Source organism: Panthera tigris, chromosome D2, assembly GCF_018350195.1.
Source record: "Panthera tigris isolate Pti1 chromosome D2, P.tigris_Pti1_mat1.1, whole genome shotgun sequence".
Lineage (NCBI taxonomy): Eukaryota > Metazoa > Chordata > Mammalia > Carnivora > Felidae > Panthera > Panthera tigris.
In genome coordinates, this window is record NC_056670.1 from 49,214,314 (window position 1) to 49,239,630 (window position 25,317).

General features: G+C 48.6%; 1 long non-coding RNA gene across 3 annotated transcripts; it reads right to left on the bottom strand.

Moving 5' to 3' along the window:
• Positions 1-400: 400 nt before the first annotated feature.
• LOC122232031 lies at positions 401-22,919 on the bottom strand. Of its 3 annotated transcripts, none has more exons than XR_006209350.1 (4): positions 22,746-22,919; positions 15,292-15,437; positions 13,638-13,779; positions 401-1,328 (listed from the first exon to the last, which is right to left on the bottom strand). It is a non-coding gene; the product is annotated as an uncharacterized LOC122232031 (long non-coding RNA). The 3 variants fall into 3 exon arrangements; XR_006209351.1 differs by lacking the exon at positions 13,638-13,779 and adding an exon at positions 7,056-7,167 and having other exon boundaries at positions 22,746-22,917; XR_006209349.1 differs by lacking the exon at positions 13,638-13,779 and having other exon boundaries at positions 22,746-22,901.
• Between the last annotated feature and the right edge of the window lie 2,398 nt (positions 22,920-25,317).

The following is a 25,317-nucleotide window of genomic DNA, read 5'->3' on the forward strand; positions in this document are numbered from 1 at the left end:
TGCCTGCAAAGAAGGTCCAGCGTCTCTCCTCATCAGCCCTGTTCTGCACCCCCAGTTGGAAGATGATGGCCTATCTGGTGTCTGGGGAGCTCTGCCTTCCACTTGAAAGCGTGGATGATTAAAGCCTAGGCTGGTGGTGATGGAAGCGGTTCCATTAGCTCTGGGGCCAAGTGGAACACGGCTGCCTCCCTTGTGCACTTGTTTCAGGTCCTCTGCAGCGGTCCCGGGCAGGCTGGAGTGTGGGGGGGAGGCACCAATCACACACACACACACACACACACACACACACACACACACACACACACGACCTCCTCTGGGAGATCAGCAATGTGGGGCTGGGCAGATTGGTTAGGGTCGTGCGAATGAAGAGAAATCAGCCTTCCTGTGAGACGATGCAGGACTGGGCTATCTCAGTGTGTTATTTAATCCTCACAGGGGTTCTCATAACTATTATCATAGCAACTGCTGTTTCCAGAGCACTGACTCTGCGTCAGAGCTTTTCACCGTTATATCTCGGATCTTCACGTGAGTTTAACTGGCCAAGAGACAGGGGCACAGCCATGTCATGCACTCGGGCTCTGGAGCCAGACTTTCTGCGGTTCCTGAGCGCTCTCTGGGATCCCAAGCCGTCCTCCTCTGTTGCCTCACTCACTGTGCCTCCCCCAAACACCTGCCAGATAGACGCCTTGAAGCAAATCCTTGTCTCGGCATCTGCCTTTGTGGGAACTGAAACTCAGATACCTTCTGATATATACAGAGAAGGTCCCCTCCGGAGTCCTCAGCAGAGCTGGGCCAGACCCCAGACCCCGGAGTCTGGCATCCACTTACCTGCAGGCCCAGTGATGTTGTCAGGACAGAGTTGACAAATGGTTCTTTCAGTGACTTGGCCCATTTCAGGACCACCAGTAGATGCCAGGAGCATTCATTAGGGAGAAATGGGGATTTTTGAGAATGATTCCTGAGAAATGTGGATACTCAGATGCCTTAAAAAATGAGTCCTGGGAGTCCAGAACGTCTGTGGTGTGACAAGCCCAGGGACGGCATGTGTTGGAGCTGGGAGGTAGGCAGTATGGATGCATAGCTCACAGGACGAGTAGGCACTTGGGGTTAAGAGGCAGAGCCAGGGCAGGGCCAGGCCCTTAACTCCTTTGCCCCCTGCTGTTCAGGTTGACTCAGTGGACCTTGGGGGTGATGGTTCTCAGGGACAGGCATTACTCAAGGACATGGCGAGTCTTGCCAAGGCTGCAGAACGGGAGGCCCAGCTTGGGGATCTCCAGACTCCCAGATTTTTTGAAGAGGTTTTTTGGGAAAGTCACCAGTGACCTGGCCTAAACAAGCAAGGGGAAAGAGAGAAACAATGAGTCAGAGGCTAGCAACTTCCACTGGGCTCTAGACCGATTCCAAGAACAAAAATTTTTTTTAAAGCACAGAAATTTTTAAAAATTGTTGAAACACATGGCAATTTAAAATAATGTCTTTATTGAGCTATAATTCACATACCATAGAATTCACCCTCTGAAGGGTGTATAGACTTAGTGGTTTTTAGTATATTTACAGAGTTGTACAACCACCAACACTATCTAATTTCAGAACATTTTGATCACCCCCAAATTAAGTACCAAACCAAATTATCAGCACACCCCATTCCTTCCCCAGTCCCCAGCCCCTGCCAAGCACTAATCTACTTTCTGTCTCTAAAGATTGTCTATCTGGACATTCATGTTAAAGGAAACATACAGTATATAGTCTTTTGTGATTGGCTTTTTTTTTTTTTTTTTACTTAGCATGTTTTCAAGAGCCATATATATTGTAGCATGTGTCAGTACTTTATTCTTTTAAAAAAATTTTTTAATGTTTATTTGGTTTTTAGAGAGAGAGAGAAAGAGAGAGAGAGAGAGAGAGAGAGAGAGAGAGAGAGAGAGAGTGGAGGAGGGGCAGACAGAGAGGGAGACACAGAATCTGAAGCAAGCTCCAGACTCCAAGCCCTCAGCACAGAGCTTGATGTGGGGCCTGAACTCACAAGCCATGAGATCATGATCTAAGCTGAAGTTGGATGCTTCACCGACTGAACCACCCAGGCACTTGAGTACTTCATTCTTTTTTATGGCCAAATAATATTCCATTGTATGGATACACCAGATTTGTTTATCCGTTTATCAGTTGAAGGACACTGGGGTAGTTTCCACTTTGGGGTTACTATGAATAATACAGCCAGTGAACATCTCTGTACCTTTTTGTGTGTAATGTATTTCAGTTCTTTTGGGTAGATACTAAGGAGTGGAATTGCTGGGTCCTACAGTAGGTGTATTAACTTTTTGAGGTACTGCCAGAATGCTTCCCAAAGCAGCTGAACCATTGTATGAGGGTTGTGATCTTTCCACATTTTTGTTAACATTTGTTGTTATTTGACTTTTTGATTCTAGCCATCATGGCAGGTATGAAGATGTATCTTAGCATGGTTTTGACTTATTTCCCTGATGATTAATGATGTCAAGCATCCTTTCATGTGTTTATTATTCATTTGTATGGATTCTTTGGAGAAATGTCTATTCAGATCCTTTGCCTATTTAATAATTAGGTTTGTCCTTTTATTATTGTCAGATTTCTTTATATAGTCCAGATTCCTGTCCCTTATCTGATATATGATTTACAACATTTATTCCATCCTTCTCTTTTCACTTTCTTGATGGTGTCTTTTGAAGCCCCAAAGATTATAATTTTGAGGAAATTCTATTCATCTATTTTTTTTTTTTTGTCACTTGGCTTTAGATGTCATATCTAAAAAAACATTGCCTAATTCAAGGTAATGAACACTTACTCCTGTGGGCTTTTTCCCAAGAGTTTTATAGTTTTAGCCCTTACATTTAGGTCTATAATCCATTTGAGTTAAATTTGTACGTGGTGTGAGGTAGAGATCTAGGTTCATTCTTTTGTATGTAGATACACAGTTATACATGTTTTTAATATTTGTTGAAAAGATTACTCTTTCTTCATTGAATGGTCCTGGCACCCTTGTAGAAAATCAATTGACTATAAACGTATGTGCTTACTTCTGGCCTCTCAATTTCACTCCATTGCTTTATATGTCTGTCATTAGCCAGTACCACACTCTCTTAATTATTGGGGTTTTGTAGTAAGTTTTGGAATCAGGAAGTTGTGAGTCTTCCAATTTTATTCTTTTTTCTAAAGTTTTGTGTTTTTGTTTTCTTTCTCTTCTGGGTTCCTTGAATTGCTGTATAAATTTTAAGACTAATTCTGCAAAAAAGCAAAAGCAAAACAAAAACAAAATCTGGGATTAATCTGGGATTAATCTGTAGATTAATTTGAGAAATATTGCCATCTTAGCAATATTGAGTCTACCAATCCATGAACATGGGATATCTTTCCATTTATTTAGATCCTTTTTAATGCCTTGAAGCAATGTTTTATAGTTTTCAGTGAACAAGTCTTGCACATATTTTATTAAAATTTTTCCTATTTTATTCTTTCCAATGCTATTGTAAATGGAATTTTTCTTAACTTCATTTTCAAATTGTTCATTGCAAGTATATAGAAATACAAAGGATTTTTGTCTACTGATTTTCTATCCTGAAAACTTGCTGAACTCATGTATCAGTTTTAATAGCTTTCTTATGGATTCCTTAAGGTTTTTTTATAGATTATATTACCTATAATAGAAATCATTTTACTTCTGCCTTTCCAATCTATATGGCTTTTTTTTTCTCATCTAATTGTCCTGGCTCAAACCTCCAGTACAATATCAAATAGAAGTAGTGAAAGCAAACATCCTTGTTTTGTTCCTTAGTGGGAAAACACAAGTCTTTTACCATTAAGTATGATGTGGGCTTTTCATGAATGCCCTTCAGAAACTTGAAGAAGTTCTCTTCTATTCCTAGTCTACTGGTTGTTTGTCACATGAAAATGTGTTGTATTTTATCAAATGCTTGTTCTACATCTATTGAGATAATCATGTGGATTTTCCCCTTTTATTCTATTTAATATGGTGTTTTAGGTTGCTTCACTTTTCAGTGTTACACCAACCTTACATTCCTGGATAAATCTCACTTGCTCATGTATATAATCCTTTTTTTTATATGTTGCTGGATTTGATTTGTTAGTATATTTGTGTCTATATTTATAAGGGATATTGGTCTATTATAGTGTTCTTTTATTGTGGTATCTTCATCAAGTCTTGCAATCATGGAATGGTCTCATGGAAGGAGATGGGAAGTTTTCCCTCCTATTCTATTTTTTCTAAGAGTATGTGAATGATTGGTGGTAATTCATTTTAAAATATTTCGTATACCAGAGCGGCTGCACCAGTTTGCATTCCCACCAACAGTGCAAGAGGGTTCCCGTTTCTCCATATCCTCGCCAGCATCTTTAGTTTCCTGAGTTGTTCATTTTAGCCATTCTGACTGGTGTGAGGTGGTATTTCAGTGTGGTTTTGATTTGTATTTCCATGGTGATGAATGACATTGAGCATCTTTTCATGTGGAAAAAAATTTTTTGGTATAATTCACCAGTGAAGTTCTCTGGGCCTTGGCTTTTCTTTGTGGGTAATAATTGGGATAATAATCAACTTATTTGTTAGAGGTCTACTCAGACATTCTGTTTATTCTTGACTCCATTTCAGTAGTCTTTGTCTCTATAGGAATGTGTTTATGTCATCTAGGCATATAATTTGTTGGCATATAATTATTCATATTATTCCTCTTGAACCCTTATATTTCTGTAAGGTTAGTAATAATGTTCCCTATTTCATTGCTTATTTTGTTAATTTTACTCAGGATGACAACCAGGCCTGAAACTTGCCACCCCACCCCTTACCCCCACCCCTCACCCCCACCCATCCTCACACAGAGCCTGAGGTGGAGTTTCACCTCTCTACTGGGGCCAGGCTGAGTGTCAGTCTGAAAAGCTTTCTCCTCCCAGCAGTGACACCATCTCATAGTATGGAAAATATAGAAAGCCAGGGGGTCCTCTCACATCCTGGGCTGGATAGCACCATTATGTCTTCTAGCCCTCACGGGGCCCTGGGAGGTGGGCACGATCCCAAAGTGGAGAATGGGTATCCTGCCCCAGTGCTTTCCTGTCTTTGGGGTGAATGACCATGAGTCTCTGGCAAGGCCCAGCTCTTGCTGGGCAGTCCCTTCCCTGCGTGTCCACCCCCACCTGGCCCTTCTGGGACTAATCTGGCACCATGGCCAAAGGCCCTCTCTGCAGCATGTCCTCTCCTACCAGGACCCTGCAGAATGCACTCCCTAAGGGCATTCCCCCTCCCTGCATTCTAGCACTAAAAATATGCCTTAGCCCATGTCAGGTGCTGCCTACACAGAGAAGAAGCTTCCCAAGGGCAGAACCCCAGCAGCAGACCTGGAGACCCTCACAGGGAGGAAGGTGAGGCCACCAGAGGAAGTCATTAGATCCACTGTGGCGCTGTGTCACCGCCTCTCCTCGCATGGAGCCCAGGCCCAGGCAGAAGGAAGCAAGGGGCATCTCAGCACAAGTCTGACAGCCCTGCTGCCTTCAGAAAACAGGCTCCATTCCATCTTCATGTATTTATAATAGCCCTCCCTTGTTTTTTGTCAAGCGGTGTTCTCTGTTTATCAATAAAATCAATGATCCAAATCCTACACAAGGGGCTGATGTGAAATCTCTGCTGGGAAACTCCTCCTTCTAAAGCCCTCCCTCTTTGAAAGGCTCTTTCTGAAAGGAGGTAATGGTCTGGCTGTGCACAAGACATGGGAGGCACAAAGGGCCATGGCTCTGCAGCCTAGCCAGAGGCCCTCTTGCTTGTCTGCACCCTGTACACCACGGCTGTCCGACCCAAAGGGACGTGATGCTCTGAATACAGAGCATCAGCAAGATGACAGCTCAGTGGCCCAGGAGGGACAGGCTGGTTCTGGACCCTCGGCCCTGCTGCCACCCTCAACACCACGTCTCCACTTCAGCTTGGAGCTATAAGCCGGGCTGGCCATGGAGAATGTCCACATTGGGCCAGGCGGCCTGGAGGTCAGTCTAAGGAGGGTTGAGCACTGAGCACTGTTGCTGGGCGAGCCCTCTGGAGTGTCTATGAGAGTCATTTAGTGGACACTGGCAGGTCTTCTAGGCCAGGGGCCTCTGAGCATGCAGCCCTGGGAGCTGGGCTCTTCAGCTACAGGGCACAACCTTTTTGTGGTGGTCAGTTGTCTCTAGTTTTTCTGCCACCAATTAATATTTATCCAGTGTCAGCTATGTGCCAAGCACTGGGCTGGGCATTTAAAATCCTGCAAGGATTTTATTGCTTTTATTTTTACTTTATTATTTATTTTATTTTATTTTATTTTATTTTATTTTATTTTATTTTATTTTATTTTAGAGAGAGAGTATGCAAGCAGGAAAGAGGGGCAGAGAGGGAGAGAATCTTTTTTTATTCTAAGTTTATGTATCTATTTTGAAAGAGACAGAGAGAGGGAAGGGGGAAGGGCAGAGAGACAGAATCCCAAGCAGGTTCTGCACTGTCAGTCCAGAGCCCGTCATGGGACTCGAACTCATGAACTGTGAGATCATGACCTGAGCTGAAATCAAGGGCCAAGTGCTCAACTGACTGAGCCACCCAGGTGCCACCCCAAGGCAAGTGCTTTTAAATCATTATTTCACAGGGAGGGAACTGGGGCTTACAGGGGGTAGGTAGCGTGCCCCAGGCCATAGCTGGTTGAGTTTCTGAGTCAGGCATACACCTCAGCCCACTGAATTTCACAGCCCATGTTGCCTCTCCTCATAGCAGCACAGACCTCGGGGTGGGTTTCCTAAGCCCATGACTGCTGACCTTACAGACTGTAGAAGCTCTGGCTGAGGCATCAGTGTGGTCCTGCTCTCCAGGAGGAGCCCTGCCTGGGAGCATAAGAGGAGTGGATCCTTTCTGGGCACAGTGACCCCAGGGCCACACTTCATCTTTGGGTTTTATACTAGTCAGGGTTCTCCAGAGAAACAGAATCAATAGGATATTCTCTCTCTTTCTCTCTCTCTCTCTCTCTGCCTCTCTCTCTCTCTGACATAAGAAATTGGCTCACATGATTGTGGAGGCTGAGAAGTCCCAAGATCCACAGTTGGTAAGCTGGAAATCCAGGAAAGCTGATGGTATAAGTTCTAGTCTGAAGGCCAACTCAGTATTTCAGTTTGAGTCTGAAGGACAGAAAAGACCAATGTCCCAGCTCCTCCAGTCGGGCAGGAGGAGTTGCCCTCTGCTCCGCGTAGTGTCAGGCTTTTGTTGAATGCAGGCCTTCAACTGATTGGATGAGGCTCACCCACATTAGGGAAGAAAATCTGCTTTCCTCAGTCTACAGATTCAAATGTTAATGTCATCCAAAAAACCCCCCATAGAACCACTCAGAATACTGTTTGACCAATTATCCGGGCACCTAGTCAAGGTGACACATAAAATTAACTATCACAGGCTCTTAGACTCCAGGCCCAGGAGTCCCAAGTGTGTCCCAGCTTCCATTCACACACCTGGTCTGGGACAAGCTTAGGCTGTGTGGCCTGGATGCAGATGACACCACTTAGCAGTGTGTCCCCTGGGCATGCCCTTCACACTCTGAGCCTCCTTCATCTTCTGCACATAGGTGTACTGCCCATAGCCAGTGACCCATGTAGTATACAGACTAGGGCACTGGGGCTCAGAGAGGGCCTGCTGCCAGTCAGAAGCATTGCTGGGATCTGAACCCAGGCTATCTGGCTCCCAGTCCCAGACCACCCTGCCACCTGCCTCCTGCTGGGGGGTTGTGCCGCTTCCCCTGCTCCTGCTGACTGGTAGCTCTTTCTGAAGCTGAGTGGCCTGTCAGCCCAGGGTCCCTGGAGCAATCTTGGATGTGCATGCAGTACAGTGTTGAGGCAGAGTGGGGGGCTTTAAGGGTGATGAGGAAGACCTTCTCCTTCCAAGAGAGGACCACATCTCTCCAGGAACCCCAAGGGGCTGGCCTTGGGGAAGGCATGTCCAGGAAAGGCAGAAGGATGCTGGATGACCTTGAAAGGGGCAAAACTCCCCATGCCCTGGTGAGATGGCCCTCACATGGAGACCCCTAGACTTGGCATAAGATTCCAGACAGAATGGTCTTCACATGCAGTTTAAAAGTGGCTTCTTCCAAAAATCAATACAGGCTCTTATAATATTGAAATACATGCTGAGATTTGTGGAACTCAGTCCAAAGTCATCATGTTTGTGTGTGTGTGTGTGTGTGTGTGTGTGTGTGTGTGTGTGTGTGTGAAGGAGGGGGATGGTGCAGGGAAGGTGCTAGTAAGCTTGGAGAGAGGTTATAGTCTTAAAAGCCCTTGATAAGCCTTCCAGCCCACAGGATGGCCTATGATGTCCTCAAGGGTAGATTCTGATTTCTGCTCATTCTGGAGACAGGGTCTCTGTAGGCCAAGGATGAAGAGATAGAGGCTTCTGGGATCAGGAAGGAACATCCCTAGAAGGGAAAGTCCTGGCCTTGGGCCGCTCACAGTGAGGCCCCACCTCACACAGAATTCATGCTCTCCAGGCTTCAGGGTTCAGCACACCCACCCCCGTCCCTCAGATGAGGCCCTGAGGGAAAGGAGCAGAATCCCACCAGGCCCCCGACGCCAAGACCAGCCAGGCTCTGCTCTGGTCACTGCCCCACAGGGGACCCCAGGAGTCAGCCCTTCTTTCTCCATTTCTGCCATGTGTAAGCCTCACGGTAGTTCTGTCACCACTGGCTGTAAATCAACTCTTTCTTACCTAGTGTCATTCTCAGCAACGACAGACTTCATTCAAACCATACATTCAATTACTTGGGTTCGTTTCCCCCTCCACCCACAGTCTCCCCGAAGGTGATCTGGGCAATTCCTGGCTTGGAGAGTTAAGGCACGCTTAATCACTGGGTTGCCCCTAGGCTGTTGAGGCGGCTCCACCCAAAACAGGGTCCAGCTGTTCTCCAGGAGCCAAGCTGGATTGGGATGATCTTGAACACACCCCCACAACCTTCAGGAAAATGCCTTTTTCTTCATAAATCTGGGTCACACGCTCTGACTTATTTGGCCTCACAGGAGCGAGGGTTCAATGCATTCGAGCAGGCTACACTTTCTCCCTTTGGTTCACTCTCTAGAAATGGCCCTCTTTGTCTCCAGTGACACTTGGTGTCTTCAAGTCCATGCTGTCTGCAGATGAACACGGCCACAATTAGTATTTATGTGGCAGGGTTCCCCCGTCTTCTCGCCTCCTATGCTCCAGTGTGAAGTTCGTAAGCAACATGTGGCTGGATTTTGCTTCTGTGTCCAATCTGACAGTCACTGTTCAGTACACTTGTGGTGGTTGTTTTCATTGATCTATGAGAATTTATTTCCATCACTTAATTTTTGTCCTGAATTTTTCTAGACCTCTATTTTCCCTCTGCTCTCCTAACATCTACTTGAGAGACTGAGTTTTCTGTATTTCCTTTTCCTCTTCCTGATATTTGGAAGTTGTGGTAGGCTGACAACTGGTTCCCCCAAAGATGTGATTAAATTACCAGTCTCGAGAGGAGGAGCTTATCCTGGGTTATCCAGGTGGGTCTTAAATGCAATCACATGTACCCTTATGTCAGAGAGGCAGAGGGGATTTTGACAAAGACTTGCGGAAGAAAAAGCTTTGTGAAGACAGAGGCAGACATTGCAGTGCTGAGACACAAGCTCTCGCAGCTACCAGAAGCTGAAAGAAGCAGGGAAGGATTCTCCCCTAAAGCCTTAGGAGGGAGCATGGCCCTGCCTTCTTGACACCTTGGTTTCTGTCTTCTGGCCTCTGGGCCAATAACATTTCCGTTGTTGTAATTCACCACATCTGTGGTAACTTGTAATAGCCGCCACAGGAAACGAATGCAGAAGTCATATTTTCTTTTACTTTAATAAATTGCCCTGAAAGTTTTAACCCGTGTACTAGAACATGCAGACTAGTTCTGGACACAGTCAACCTCTCTGCCCCACTCCTTAAATATGCACTGGATTTTGTTCTTAATATATCAGCCTTGTCGTGTTTGTACGGCCACAAATTAATCATTATTGTTTTTCTTTGAACTGTCAACGCTTTATTGGATCTCCCCACAGATTTACCAACTTGTTTGCTCACCATTGTTCCCTTAACATTTTTTATTGTAATAGGATATTTTATTGTAATAGAATATATAGAATATATTTAAGTTTAATGGCTTAAAAATTTTAGCCATTTTTAAGTGTACAGTTTCGTGGCATTAAATACACTCACAATGTTGTGCAAACCTCACCACTATTTATTTCCAAAACTTTTTCATCATCCCAAACAGAAACTCTATGGCAACTAAGCAATAACTCTCCATGCCCCACCTCCAACTTTCAATAAACTCGAATCTTCTTTCTCTCCATAAATTTGCCTATTTTAGATATCTCATATAATGGAATCATACCATATTGGCCCTTGTATGTCTGGCTTATTTCACTTAGCATAATATTTTCAAGGTTAATCCATGTAATAGCATGTACCAGAACTTCATTCCTTTGTAAGGCTGAATACTATTCCATTGTGTGTACTCACCACATTTTATTTATCCATCCATCTGTTCATAAACATGTGGGTTGTTTCCACTTTTGATTCTTGCAAATAATGCTGCTATGAACATTGACATATAAGTATTTGAGTCCGTTTTCTATTCTTTTGAGTATATATCTAGGAATGGAATTGCTGGGTCATATGGTAATTCTTCTCCAGACGTTGTACCATTTTACATTCCCACAGGCAATGTAAGCGGATTCCAATTTCTTCATACCCTTGCCAACAGTTACTTTCCATTTTTGGTTTATTTGCTTTTAATTATAGCTATCCTAGTAGGTGTGAGGTGGTAACTAATTGAAGTTTTTTTTTTTGTTGTTCATTTCCCTAATGATTACTGGTGCTGGGCATCTTTTCATGTGCTTATTCGCATCTGTATATCTTCTTCAGAGAACTATCTGTTCAAGTCCTTTGCTCATTTTTACATTGGTTGTTTTGTCTTTTTGTTGTTGAGTTTTAGACGTTCTTTGTATATTCTGGATATTAAACTCTTATCAGATATATGATTTGCAAATATTTTCTCCCATTCTGTAGGCTGTCTTTTCACTTTCCTGCTAATGTCCTTTGATGCACAAAACATTTAAATTTGATAAAGTCAGAGTTATCTGTTTTTGTTATTGGTGGTGGTGCTCAGGTTTTTGATGTCATAACTAAGAATCCATTGCCATACCTAAGTTAATGAAGATTTACCTATATACTTTCCTGTAGTCTCATGGTTTAAGCTCTTATATTTAGGTTGTTGATTCATTTTGAGTTAATTTTTTGCATATAGTGTGAGGCAAGGGTCCAGTTTCATTCTTTTGCACATATATATCCAGTTGTCCCAGCACATTTGTCGAAGAGACTATTCTTTCCCCATTGAATGGGCTTAGCACCTCTGCTAAAAATCAGTTGACCATAGACTGTACTCTTAATTTTATTCCATTTGTTTGTATGTCTATCCTGATACTAGCTCCATACTGTTTTGATTGTTATAGCTTTGCAATGAGTTTTGCTATAAGTGTGAGTCTTTGACATTTTTTTCTTTTTCAACATTGCTTTGGCTATTCAGGGCCTCTTGAAATTCCATCTGAGTTTGGGTATCTGCTTTTCCATTTCTGCAAACAAGGCTTTTGGAATTTTAATAGGGTTGTGTTGCATCTGGGTAGTGTTTGGGTAGTATTGACATCTTAACAATATTAAGTCTTCCTGCCCAAGAACATGAAGTATTTTTTCACTTATTTTGGTCTTTAATTTTTTCAACAATGCTTTAGAGTTTTCAGGGAACAAGTCTTGTATATCCTTTGTTAAATTTATTCTTAAATAATTTATCCTTTTTGATGCTATTAGAAATTGAATGTTTTCTTAATCTCATTTTCCAATTGTTCATTGCAAGAATATACAAATATAACTGATTTCTGTTTATTGATCTTGTATCCTGCAACCTTGCTGAACTCATGTGTCAGTTTTAGTACTTTTCTTGTGGATCCCTTAGGATTTTCTACACATAAGATCATGCCATCTGTAAATAGAGATAGTTTTACTTCTTCCCTTCCAATTTGGATGTCCTTGTTTCTTTTTCTTGCCTAATAACTTTGGCTAGAACCTCCAGTACAGTGTTGAATGGCAGTGGTAAAAGTGGGCATCCTTGTCTGATTCCTAATTTTAGGAGGAAAGCTGCCAGTCTTTCACCATTGGCTATATTACCTGTGGGTTTTTCATAAATGCCCTTTATCATGTTGAAGAAGCTCCTTTCTATTCCTAGTTTTCTGAGTGTTTCTATTGATAAAGAGTAATGAATTTTGTCAAATGCCTTTTCTGTGTTAATTGAGATGACCATGTTGGGTATTTCCCCCTTCATTCTACTAATAGGCTTTATTATGTTGATTGATTTATTATATTGAGCTATCTTTGCATTCCTGGCATAAATCTCACTTGTCATGGTATATAATCCTTTTAATATGCTGCTCAAATTGGTCGGCTGATATTTTATTGAGGATTTTTTTAATGTTTATTTATTTTTGAGAAACAGAGAGACAGAGCATGATTGAGGAACCTGAGCCGAAGTCAGATGCTTAACCGACTGAGCCAGCCAGGTGCCCCTTATTGAGGAGTTTTATATCTATATTCATAGAGAATATTGGCCTGTAATTTCTTTTCTCATGATGTCTTTATCTGACTTTGGTATTAGGGTAATGCTAGCCTCATAGAAAGAGTTAGCATGCATATCCCCTCTTCTGTGTTTTTGAAGAGTCTGAGAAGAACTAATGTTAATTCCTCTCTAAATATTTGGTGGAATTTAGCATTGGAGTCATCACTTCCTGGAATTTGCCTATTCTCTAGGTCTCAATTCCTACTCTCTGCCTCTCATGGGCCCAAGCCCTTGACCTCTTTCTTCTGAGGACCTTTAAAACTAGAAGCAGGCTGACATGTTCACCAAAGTGCCAATTTACTGAAAACCAATTTGCCAAAAGTCATTTTCTCAAAAAATCAATTTGATGAAGACAGAACTTGTCAGATGACCAATTTACAAAATTTGCCAAACTGAGGAACATTTGTTTCTCTGATGATAATAAAGTATGCAGCTATTGGGTGATATAGTTTTATAGTTTTGTGATGTTTTAACTGGATGGTTGTTGTTTTATTTCATGACAGCCCTTCAAGAAAGGTTCATGTAGTTGGATGCTAACATCACACAATGCAGTCTCTTTGTGAGTATATTCAAGCCTCAGTCCTTCCCCAAGCCACCCCCCTGCCTCCCTCTTGATCACTGCAATATCAGGTAAGGGAATGGGGCTCTCTCTCTTCATATATATCCCTGGAAATGTCCCTCACTTTCTCAAAAGCTCAGCCATGTATTTAAATGTTGCTTGTTATATTTTTCCCAGTTTTTCTAAGGCATGTCTGTGTGTGTGTGTGTGTGTGTGTGTGTGTGTGTGTGTGTAGAGGATTTCCAGGATCTCCAAGACATAGCATTGCTGAAATGGAGCCTGCTGTGCCCTTTATACAGATCAGGAAGCACAGGTCTACAGCACGAAACCCAACTGATGACTGCAATGCAGCACCCGGGGTCAGAATTGGGATCTGAACTTGGATCTACCTCCTGCCGCCTCCTGAGCTGATGGCGAAGGGTCTTCCTTTGAATACTTGAGTCCTCCTCCTGGTTCACAAAGTAGCTTTGAAGAGGAGGGGATGTGAGTTCTCTAGGTGTTGACTCTACCCATTGCCAGGACCCTGGACATCTAAAACATACACTTCAGTGAATTCACACAGCAGGTGCAACACCACACTATAGACAATGTAACTGAGGCTCCAAGGGGCAAAATGGCTCCCTAACTTCCCCTAGTTGGCAAACAGCAGAGCTGGAACACTTATCCATTCCCCTGACTCCTAGTCTGGTGGCCTCCAGAGTGATGTGTCTTTCCATGTCTCAGACTCTGGCATAAGATGGCCCATGAGGCAGAAGGCAGGGGGTGCCCAGGCCTGAAGAGCAACAGCTGTTGGCAGAGACATCTCCATCACTAAGGGTATGAGCAGTGGAGGTACCACCTACAGGCCTGAGGAAAGGGAGGCTGGGAACCTATATGGGAAATCTGAAAGCAGGTCAGGAAGCCGCCTCCAAGTCTGGATTCCTACCATGGGTATCTGGGCAGATTGGCACAACGTCGGGCTCTCTCTTGGCCTCAGTCTCCTGGCATATAAAATAGGATCATATTGCCTGCTCTGTGTCTTAAATATAGACTTTCCTGGGTCTGGTTTTCCCAGGAGCTGAGAAGGTGTTAGTGCAGACATTGTGAATGTGCAGGTAGCAGAGGTAGGTGCAGTAACTATCAGGGACCCCCTAGAATTACGGGGCGTCAGAGCTCGAAGTGTCAGAATAGCTTCGACCTTGTTGTCCACTCGGGTAGCTTGGTGTGGCTTCCTGGAGCCACAGTGGGAGGGGGATCTGCAAGTAATTACCAACGCGCTCCACGGGGAAGGTGGGAGTAACGCTGGTGTGAGTGGAAGCTCCACAGACGGAAGCAAAGGGGGTGCCAAAAGGACAGGGCGTTCAGGTTCTGCCACTGGGTCCAGACCTCCCGTCCCCAGCCTCGCATGCTATGGAACCATCCAGGCCCATTCTTGTGCCTCTTCCTCCAAGTACCAGCAGATTCTGCCGTGCTGGCTCAATCCTGGAGTGCAGGTTAATGTGCTGTTACATATTGCATGAGGCAGCCTGCTGATGAAGCACCCGCGATTCTTGCTTACAGGCAACCCCGCCCCTGAACCCGATGCCCAGAGGGTCCCATTAGCTCAGCTGGGCAGGTCGATTGCACCTCAGATGGGCCTAGCTGGGCTGAGGCCGAGCTGCTTCCCTGAACGCTTTGTGCAGGGAGGAACATCTTCCCTCCATCCTGGGCCACAGCTCACGGGCGTGGCCTTGTCTGAGGCCACCTGAGCCACACTATCGGTGAAGCAGAGCACAGCCACTCCCAGCTGGCAGTGCAGAGCCAGATGAATGTGGGACTGGCTCCGAGCTCCATTCTCCGGGAGTGGTGGTCACAGCCCGCCATGACCTCTTCTGACCTGCCTCCCCTGACCTGCTCTTGCCCAGGACTGCACCCACCCCTCTCTACCACCCCTCCAGCCTCCACGTGGCTGCCTCCATCAGTCATTCTTTTAGCCATTGAACCTCACCTCCACCTTGAGAGAGCTCAGATGGCACGTGTGACAGACTGTCCTCATGACTGGGTGGCACACCGGGCTGATCTTACCTGGTGTGGGAGGGTAGCTGTCACAGGTACATTGGCCTGTAGGGTTTATTCTGTCCAGAACTCTCCAGGTGGCCTGCAGAGCAATGCAGGCTCTATCATGCTTCCGATCAACATTTCCCACAGTTACGACTGCCTTGTTCCTAGACCTGTTTCAAGAGAGACAAGGCGGGGTGCTTACTTCCTGGTGGGAAGACATGGGCAGTTCTGGGGGGTCCCTGGCCAGCTCAAGCCCCTCAGGCCTGCTGTCCGTACATCTCTTTGGAGCCACCCCCAGGCTGGATGGGCATGGACATCTCTAGGTACACATCCCATGTAGGCCAGAGAGAGGTCTGCGGTGCTGCAGTATGGACCCCATGGGGACACCCAACCCTCCACTAGCAGATGTTTCCCTACAAGCCAGGTCTGGGCTGGCTAACACGGGAGGCCATGGGGCCATTGAACGGGGTTCCTTTTTCTCATGGACGTGCATGCATCTACCCACCCACGGGGAGCCCCTCTGGGCCTAACCCTGCCCAGAGGTGACATGGGTTTGTTAAAAATCTTTGGTCCGCCCAGGGGTGTTCAGTTTGGGAGTTAAGCTCTCCAGCTGGTATTTCTGAGCTGGTATTTCAGAGGAAGTGATATCGGCCCCCCAAATCACATTGGGGCTCACCTTGTGGCCCAGAAGAGGCAACAGTGTGAGGGGGATGCAGGAAGGAGGTCTGAGGCTCCAGTACCTGCCCTGTGTGGCAGAGATGTGGGGTCCGCACAAGGGGCTGACTGGAGCCCATGGTCTCTACCCCACAGCGAAGTTCTGAAGAGTAGCAGCCTCACCACCATGCACAGGCCCTCTGGCGCCCCGCCTCTGGGCTCAGCCTGGCCCTCGGTGCCAGGGCACATCTCCCGCACCTGCCCCTGCACCGGAGCCGCTAGCCAGGCCAGTGCAGGGCTCAGGCTTTCTGGACTCTGGGAACCCAGAGACTGGCGGCTGCCCTCCCCCAACCCCACTCTCAGGAAATGAAAGGAGGCCCACTGGGATAACCACCCAGGCTTCTGTCAACATCCTATCCTTGGGGGTGCCCCAGGGGTCTGTGAAAATGGAATGCCAGCCCAGCAACGTGAGGAAGGTATAGGTAGGCATCACTCTCACCAGTCTCCTGATAGGAGCAGTGTCAATAAAAGTGGTGCCATATTGCATTAAACTGAATTATGAAGGGGATCTGGCTTGGGGCAGCAAAGTGCTAGGAGCTGACAGACATGAACCTTCTGGCCCAGGGGGAGGGAACCGAGGACAAAGGGCTCCGGGCCCCACCGGGCCACCACAGTGTCCAGAGGATGGGGTCATGCCAAGACCCTCACGTCCTGGCAAGGAGACTGACTCCCAGGGAGGGTGGCCTGCTCAAGCCATATAGCCAGCTGGGCCAGGCCAGGCTGGGGACCTCTGAGTCACAAGCCAGCCATCTCTCTGCTACCTGGTCTGGGCTCCACACCCTGGGAGACTCGTCATCCCATGTACTTATGTATCTTACAGGGCTTCAAGGGACTTGGGCAGGCACAGTGGGTCTCTAGCTTCACAGGCCTGGAGTTGTACCCATCACATAAGGGAGAGTGGTTAAGGGCCACAGGCCACAGGTCAGAGAGGATGCAGGCCCAGGCCTGGGCTCTCAGTTATACCCATTCTCGAACACTCATGAGGGACACTGTGGGGCATGGCCACCCAATTGAGGGTTATGCAAAGGAGAAGCAGGACATATTTGGGGCCCAGGTGTCAACCCCCTACTCTGTCACCCCATGTCACCTCCACATAGGAGGGCTCTAAAGCATCCTGGAGGGGCCAAGGGAGGGGCAGGCCCACGTACAGGACCACAGCACAAGCCCTACCAAATCCCATGCTAGACCTGGGGTGGAAAGGAACCTTCTTGTACTCTCCCCCCAACTCTGGAGCCCAGATCTGATGTTCCCACCTCCCGCCTGGCTGCCTCTCCTTCCAGCCCCTCTACTAATCGGGAGAGCTTCCATTAAGGCTGATGACAGGAACTGCCACCCAGGAGACACCCTTTGATCTCAGGGCAGCAGGAAGCAGAGGGGGAGGGGGGAGGGCGGGTTACCCTTCTGACAGCCCACAGCTGGTGTTGACTGGGTCTCTAAGTCTCCTATACCTTGTGCAGGGGGGCAGGCAAGGGGGCAGGAGAGCTGGGCTGTGGTTGGCAGGGAGGGGAAGGCCCCTACCCGGGTGGGGATCTCTGCAGAGGAATGGCATAGCTCCAGGGCCCTCTCGAGGGGGGTGCCCCAGAGGGAGCTCGGTGGGCCCTGGTATGTCCTGACCCAGTATGGGTGTGGTCAGCTCCGGGAGAGTGGGGTCTTTCATTTTCTAGAATCCCTCTGGGGACTGTCCCTGCCCTTGCAACAGTTACAGCCTTTAGGAGCCAAAAGTGAACAAGCTGTACTGAGGCTCCTTAAAATGCTTCCTGCACCGCATCTCTAGGGGGTCACCGATTTGGGAGCATTAACCTCAGGACTGCCCCCACCAGCAGGACCCTTCAGCTGCCCCACCTCAACTTCTTAAAAAATCTGAGGACCTGACCCCACTCTACCCCTTTGTGCTGAGGCCTGAACACCCTCCTGATGCTGCCTGCAATTAAGGAAGATCCTGATGAAGCTTGAGGACACAGACCCTGAGCTGGCAGGGCACTCCAAGGCGTAACACCCCCTCTCCATAGCTGCAGACCCTGAACAGAGCCTGGCATTCAGCCTGCCCCTCCTTGGCTCAGCCTGGTTTGCCCTTATGGGTGCAGGTTACTAAAGCCTGAGTGCCCAGCCCATGGTCCAGTGGAGCCCCTCCTTCCCAGTGCACCAATGGTCCTTAAATGTTCTCTCACCAAGGCATATGCCTTTGGGGACCTGCACTCTACAAAGCTGTCTGAGCTTGAGGACAGCACCTTACCCAGCCAGGCCTGGGCTGGAGGCGAGGAGGCAGTGACCCTCAGCTCCTGGACGGCCCATCCAGAGGCAGGATCCTGGTCAACCCTCTGAGCCTCTCCCTGCCAGTAAGAGCCAGGAGTGGAAGGGGGTGGGGAGGGATGTTGTGAAACACGGCACCCACTGGGTCCTCTGGTTTCCCCAGAATCTTCTTGAGCAGAGCCATCCCCAACCCCCTGACTATGTAGGCCCTACAAAGTACCGTGAAAGGCAGTGGGACCAGTGAGGCCTGCAGGGCAGGAGAGGCGCCATTCTAGCATACATTACGGAAGCTGTGTCCAGTGAGGACCCCGCCAGGTACAGTGAAGCAGGCTGGGGGCCCCAGCTAGCCCCACAACCTCCCAGGAGGAGTGAGGCCCAGCCTCAATGGGCTCTCAGGAGATGCCTTCTCTGAGCCCCTGAGGCATAGGCGCCCACACAGGATGGCCCACCCCTGTTCCAGGTACGTGGCATCCCAGAGCCCAGGGCCTTCCCAAGACTTGGCCATGACCATCACCAATCCAGGTCCAGGGAATTCTGCACATGCGTTGTTGTGGGGACGGGTTAGACAGACAAACCTAATGTCAGAAAGGAAGCAGAGACTGAGAGAAAGGAAAACAGGGACTGGCAGAGAAGAAAACAGAAACAGGGAAATGGGAAGAAGACAAGGCAAAGACTGAAGAAAGACAGACAGAGAGAAGAGTGCAAGGGACCAGAGGGGAGAGAAGCACTGAGGCCCAGGCCAAACTGAGAGAGACAAGGAGCAGGCTGGTAGCTCGCAGAGGATGGGCTGAGGTGGGCACGGCCACAGCCAGTTCCTGGTTGTCAGGGTTGGGCACCTATATGTGCCCAGCATTTCTAAGGGACTTGGGGTCTGTGGTTTGGGGGCTCTCCCACCCCTGCTCTGCTGCTGTGCAGGGGGCTGGAGCTAGCGGGCTCCTAGAGACCAAGGCCAAAGCCCATTTCACAGAGGCAGTTATTGTAGCCAGAGGAGAAGGGGTTCTGGGGCCCCTGAGATTAGGCCTGAGCCAGACCAGACCCACAGACCCTGATTCTACACCTAGGCTCCAAAGCCATAGTTGGGAAGGTAGATGTGAGGCCACGGGACCCAGGCTGCCCTGCTCCAGGGACTGGGCAGCTGAGGGCCCCATGCAGCCGGCACGAGCCAAGAGCACTGCTTTGCAAGGTAGGAATGACCCTCCCACCACTAGCCCCTGCCACTCTCGTTATACAGGACAGGGCCCCCATTTCACGGGCACATGGGTGGGCTGATAGCCTGGGTCAAGAGTGGACAGGAAGGTGTCAAGGGTCAAAGTCATCCTGTGGGAGGCAAGTCTAGTGGGTGCTATGGCTGAGCCTTGCTGCACAACTTGGCCTCATCTGGTGCCTGAAAGAGTCCCCTTCAGGGATGCATTTGGCCTTAGAGCCCATGGTATCCTGGACAGTTGTCCCAATTTGCTCTACTGTGGGCAATGCCAGTCCCTGGCTTACACTTCCAGGAAGGAAGTTGCTCAGGCCATTGGTTTGAATTTGGTGCCTGGCCCTTACTGTCTGTGTGACTCTAGGAGGGTCAGTACACCTCGGGTCTTGGTTTCCTCCTCTGCAAAGTGGAGATGGGAATGCCCGGCCTCGTTGGGAGGTGAACACGTGGGTGAACATTAAGAACTCCAGCTGTGTTACACAGGGGTCCCCCAGGCAGGCTGGTCCTTGGGGTTCTGGGCCCAACATGAGCCTGCAGAATGCGAGCCTGAGAGTACCCACCTGGCGTGCTCTGGAGTCGATACCTTGGACTCCAGGAAAAGGGAGGGTCAGCAAAATCGGGGAGCCAAGCCCTTGCTGAGAAACAGAGGAAACCGTCCCAGGAGAAAGTGCCAGGCCATAAACGTAAAAAGGAGAGTCCGGCAAGACAAACTAATGGTCCTTCAGTGGGAGAGGCAGACAGCTGGGATTCACAGGCGGGCTTCCAGATCAATACTTGTGTGCTGATTTGCTGAAGAGGCTTTTATGAAGTTTAAGCAGAGTTCATTGTTAAATACTCTTATGTACAAAGGATGTGGGCGGCCGTATTAATTCCTTTTCTCTTACAGATCAATAATTACATTGCTGATTTGCTTAAAAGGCTCAGGTCGAGGCAGGGGTGAGGGAAGCGGGCCTCACTGCTCCAGAGCACGGTTGAAGGTCCAGGAAGACCACGCTGTGATTGATGAAAATCGTGAGGGTCTGGGAGAGGCTGGGTGACAAAGGGACATATGGCAAGTCGTATGGCCTCCAAGGCAACCAGTTCAGGATAACTCTCAAGGCTGATCCTCCTTCTATCTTCCTCTCTCCTTCTTGAAGCCTTCTCCTGGAGCTAAGCGGACAGTGAGTTCTTGGCTTTTTCTAGAGGCATCTCTCTTCATCCCACTCTCAGGGACCCTGTCCTGGCCTCCTCTGCTCTTGGTATGGGCTGAGCTCAGAAGAGCTGGGGGAGGAGGCCCTTCCTGGTGAGTCAGAGCAGGGAAGAGGCCTTCCAGGAGAGGAGGGAGGGAATGGACAGGCCCAAAGAGGCCAAGGTTGACAAGAGGCCAGCACAGACACTGTTCTCAAGGTAAACAACCAGGGAGACACCAGGAATCTGTGCCCCAAGCAGGTGTCACATTCAGGCCAAAAGCAAGCCCACCTTGCAGGGAAACAAGGCCAGGTGAGGTGGCCATGGGCTTTGATGGTTGGCCTTGATGTTCACTCTTCAATGCCACAAAGCCAGTAGGGTGAGGCTGATAACTCAGTGTGTGTCTTCTAAGGATCGCCTGATCACTGCTGACTGCCAATCCCAGCATTGTCTGGCAAGGTGTTTGCATGCCTGGGTGCTTGGGTGGTCTACACAACAGCCCTGTGAAGTTGGAGGTAAGGAGGCTTGGGGCTACTCTTTCCAGGCCCTGGAATAGGCTTCTAAGCTGGGTGTACTTGAACAACTTGGAGGTTCAGCTGGAGGATCCTGGTCACCTAATTTTATCCATGCTTAGGAGCCACAATGCACTTTTTTTTTTTGAAGGAAGGAAGGAAGGAAGAGAGGGAGGGGGAGAGAGAGAGAAAGAAAGAGAGAGAGAGAAGGGAAGGGAAGGGAAGAGAAGGGAAGGGAAGGAAGAAATAAGGAAAGGAAAGGAAAGGAAAGGAAAGGAAAGGAAAGGAAAGGAAAGGAAAGGAAAGGAGGAAGGAAGGGAGGAGGAAAGAAAAGAAAGGAAAGGAAGGAAAAGGAAGAAAGGAATGTAGATAGAAAGGGAAGGGAAGGGAAGGGAAGGGAAGGGAAGGGAAGGGAAGGGAAGGGAAGGGAAGGGAAAGGAAGGAAGAACTGAGGCAGTGTGGTAAAAGCTTCTCTTGTCTGGGTGGTTAAGCACTTTCCTAGTCCAGGCTGGGACTGATATCATCTGTTGATGGCTGTATAGGGAAGCCTTGTCTGAATTCAATGGTGAAGAGTGCTTACAATTGATTAATAATGTCTGCCATGGCCATGTCAGGGGAAGTAGTGGCACATAGGCCATATTTTCAGCTTCACATGACCCACAGAATCTGGCACCGAGAGTACCATAAGGTTTGCAGAATCTCTTAATAAAAGTGGTATCCTCAATGAGGAGGCTCCTAGGGTCTCCTGTCTGACCCTGCATATGTACACAGGTGCACAGATGCTGTTGGGAGGCTATTATGAATTCTATTTCATCTAATAGCCTGGTCAGGAAATGGAAAGGTATATTACAGATCATTAAGTGGGTAAAGGAATTTGACAACCTTTGATCCGAGTCGGGAAAATAGATGGCATGAATTAATTTGCCGGCTTGTGGAGAGAAGAAAAGTCATCCTTCAATAGCAGTGACAGGAAGGGAGTTCACCCCTCGGGGGACTGATTCCAGGGAAGGCATGCAGCAGCTCTCCTGAGCCTCCAGGCTGCCCTCCCCCTATTACCATCAAAGGCACAGACATGACCCTTGCTCTATATAGGCCAGTGTGCTGGCTCCCAGGGAACGTCCCCTGAAGCAGGGGCCAGCCCTCGGGGACAATACGTGCACTAGGCACCCCTGTGTGAATGGCGTGTGTATACGGTGCCTAGGACCCATCACAGTTTGCCAAGACCTCTAGGACAGACTCCGGGGGGGGGGGCATGTGCCACTTGCTGTCACTGCCTTGATCCTGTGAGGGGGCCAGGGATAGGGTCCCAGGGTGGGACCACCATGGTAGGCTCATGTCCAATCATAGACATTTCCCTTGGATGTCCAGTGGGTATTCAAAAGTCACCTGTCCTGATCTCCCTCCCCAGTAAGCATCCCTCCTTCCCCTGATCCCAGCTGATGCCACCTCCATCCTTCTGGTTTCTTAGGCTATAAGTCCCACTGTCTCTTTGGGTGCCTCCTTCTCTCATCACCCACATCCCACCTTCTAGCAGATCCCATGGCCTGCACCTTTCACATAAACCTGGAATCTGACCTCCCAGCCCACCCTATCCAAGCTCCTATTGTCTCTTACTCAGTCCCTGCACCAGCCTATACCTGTTCTTCTGTGCCCGTCTGCCCGACAGTCTATCTTTTTCCCAGAAGCCACAGTGGTGGGCATAAGTCAGGACCTTGCAGTGGCTACCCATCCTTCCCCATGGCAACTTCTGTGACCTCACTCCGCTCTCCCTCAAGCTCCTGCCACTGACCTGCCACTCATCTCTAATCCACCAGGCCTCCCCCAGCCAGGGACTTGGCTCTGATACCCCACCCCCTCACCCCACAACTGGTACCTCAATGATGTCTGTCCTCAGTGAATGCTGCAGCCCTTTGGGCGGGGTTCATATTTGTTTTGTCACAGCTGTGGCCGGTGCCCAGAGCCAGGCCTGACACAAGGTGGACCCTCAATCCATATGTGTTGAGTGAGTGACGGAGAAGCCTGAACAGGCTGAGTCGGCACAGTGCTGGGCATGAGCTCATGGGCTGCCGGGAGCTGCCCTCTGAGTACTGTACCCCACTCTCTCCTGGCCTGGAGAAGCCCCCAGTGCAGATGAGAAGCACCATCAAAGCAAGAGCTTCTGGGTGAAGTGCCATTCACAGGCCCAGGGAAAGACATGCCCAGCAGAATCCTTCCCAAAGGATGAGGGGATATTACCTGGGCAGGACATGGGGAAGGCTTTCCAGCCTGACAGAGCAGCAGAGAGCACGGCTGGGAGGCAAGCAGTGTCTGGGTCTGAAAGGACACCACACAGGACGCACAGTGGCTGGGCTCATGACAGCATGCCAGAAGAGGGCTGGTGGGGGTGGGCCTGGGGTATAGGTGGGGGCTAGGCACAGGGATGCCAGCAAAGATTGCATCAAAGAGCCCCAGCATCTCTTGAAATGCAGTGAAGAATTTTAATGGGGGGGGTGACAGCATCATTTCTGTATTTCATGAGTCAAACTGGTAGGTGTGGGATAGACTGGAGGGGAGACCAAAGTCAGGGAGAACAGTGAGGAGGCAGTGCCACAAGCTAGGCAGAAGTGGGAAACTGAGTCAACAAAAGGAAAGCAGGAGTCGGGGAAGATGTGAGCAATGTTCTGGAGAGATCCCAGCTTCCCTACTTACCAGCTGTGAAGACTCAGACATATCCCTTTATTTTTCCCATCCTCAATTTACTCACCTGTAAATTGGGCTAGCAACGACAATCCTCCAAGGGGAGGCTGAAGTTAGGTATGCAGAGCACCTGTCCAGGGCCCGTGCTTCCTGCAAGCTGACCCATTGCCCCAGTCCCTCCTGGTCCCCCAGAAGGAGCCGAGGGCACATGTCATCTCTGAGCCTTCACCTCCCCTCAATGCTCACGTTCTTTGCCTGCCTGCTGAGAGCTCGGTGAGAGCAGAGCTTTGATGGGTAATGAGACCTTTCTTGAGGAACACCCTGTGTTCAGCTGAAACTCGTCCTTAGTATGCAAGGGCGCTGGATCCATTAGCTTTGAGTGCACCGTCATATTGCTGGAGCGATTGTTCCTCAAATAGAATTACTTTCTACAATTATCCTCAGGCCCCGGGATATGGGCGAGAGGTGCCAGGAGGCCAGAGCCAAATCAAATCAGGGACCTGGCTCTTTGGAATGAGTCTGGCACTGGGGTCCATGTGGCACATATGTAAGTGGGGACCATTGGACTGTGCCATCCCAGTCACTCCCCCAGCCCCAAACCGAGGAAACTGGAGCCCTGGCCGACAGAGGTGGGGCAGGCAAGGGCAAGGACACTGCTGAGTAAGGGAGGAAATGGCAGGCAGGCATGAGAAACACCAGAAAGAAGGACTCTGTTTAAGACAGTCCACTTTCTGTGGGGTACCTGGGTGGCTCAGTTGGTTAAGCGTCCATCTCTTTTTTATTTTTTTTAAGCAAAGTGGTTTTTTTTTCCCTAATGTATGTTTATTTTTAGAGAGAGAGAGAGAGAGACAGAGTCAGAGACAGAGCATGAACAGGGGAGGGACAGAGAGAGAGAAGGAGACACAGAATCTGAAGCAGGCTCCAGGCTCTGAGCTGTCAGCACAGACCCCAATGTGGGGCTCGAGCCCACGAACCGTGAGACCATGACCTGAGCTGAAGTCGGACGCTTAACCGACTGAGCCACCCAGGCGCCAAACATCAAACTCTTGATCTCAGCTCAGGTCTTTTTCTCAGGGTCATGAGTTCAAGTTCCTCATCGGGCTCTGCACTGGGTGTGAAGCCTACTTAAAAAAAAAGACAAAAGACACAGCCTGCTCTGAGTAGAGCCAAGTCTATGGTGGCCAGGTGGCTCTGTGCCATCCGCCCTCCCTGCCTTCCCTAACCTCCTCGACTGCATTATCCCAAACAGATTCAGCAGCTCAATGTCAATGACATCAATACAAGTCACACCCAACGTTGTCCTAAAGACTTAGATGCATCCCTCATTTAATCCTTGGGTCAACCCTGTAAGTGGAGAGAGGGCTCAGGGCGGGGGCTCTGGCTGGGCAGGAGGGAAAGCCCCTGAGGGGTGCTGGCGTGGAGGGGAAGGAAGCAACCCACGGGGATATGGGATAAAGGGTACCAAACAGAAGGCACAGCTGAGCAAAGACCCAGCAAGTGGACACCTGTGGTGAGGTTGACAAGGGCAGAAGT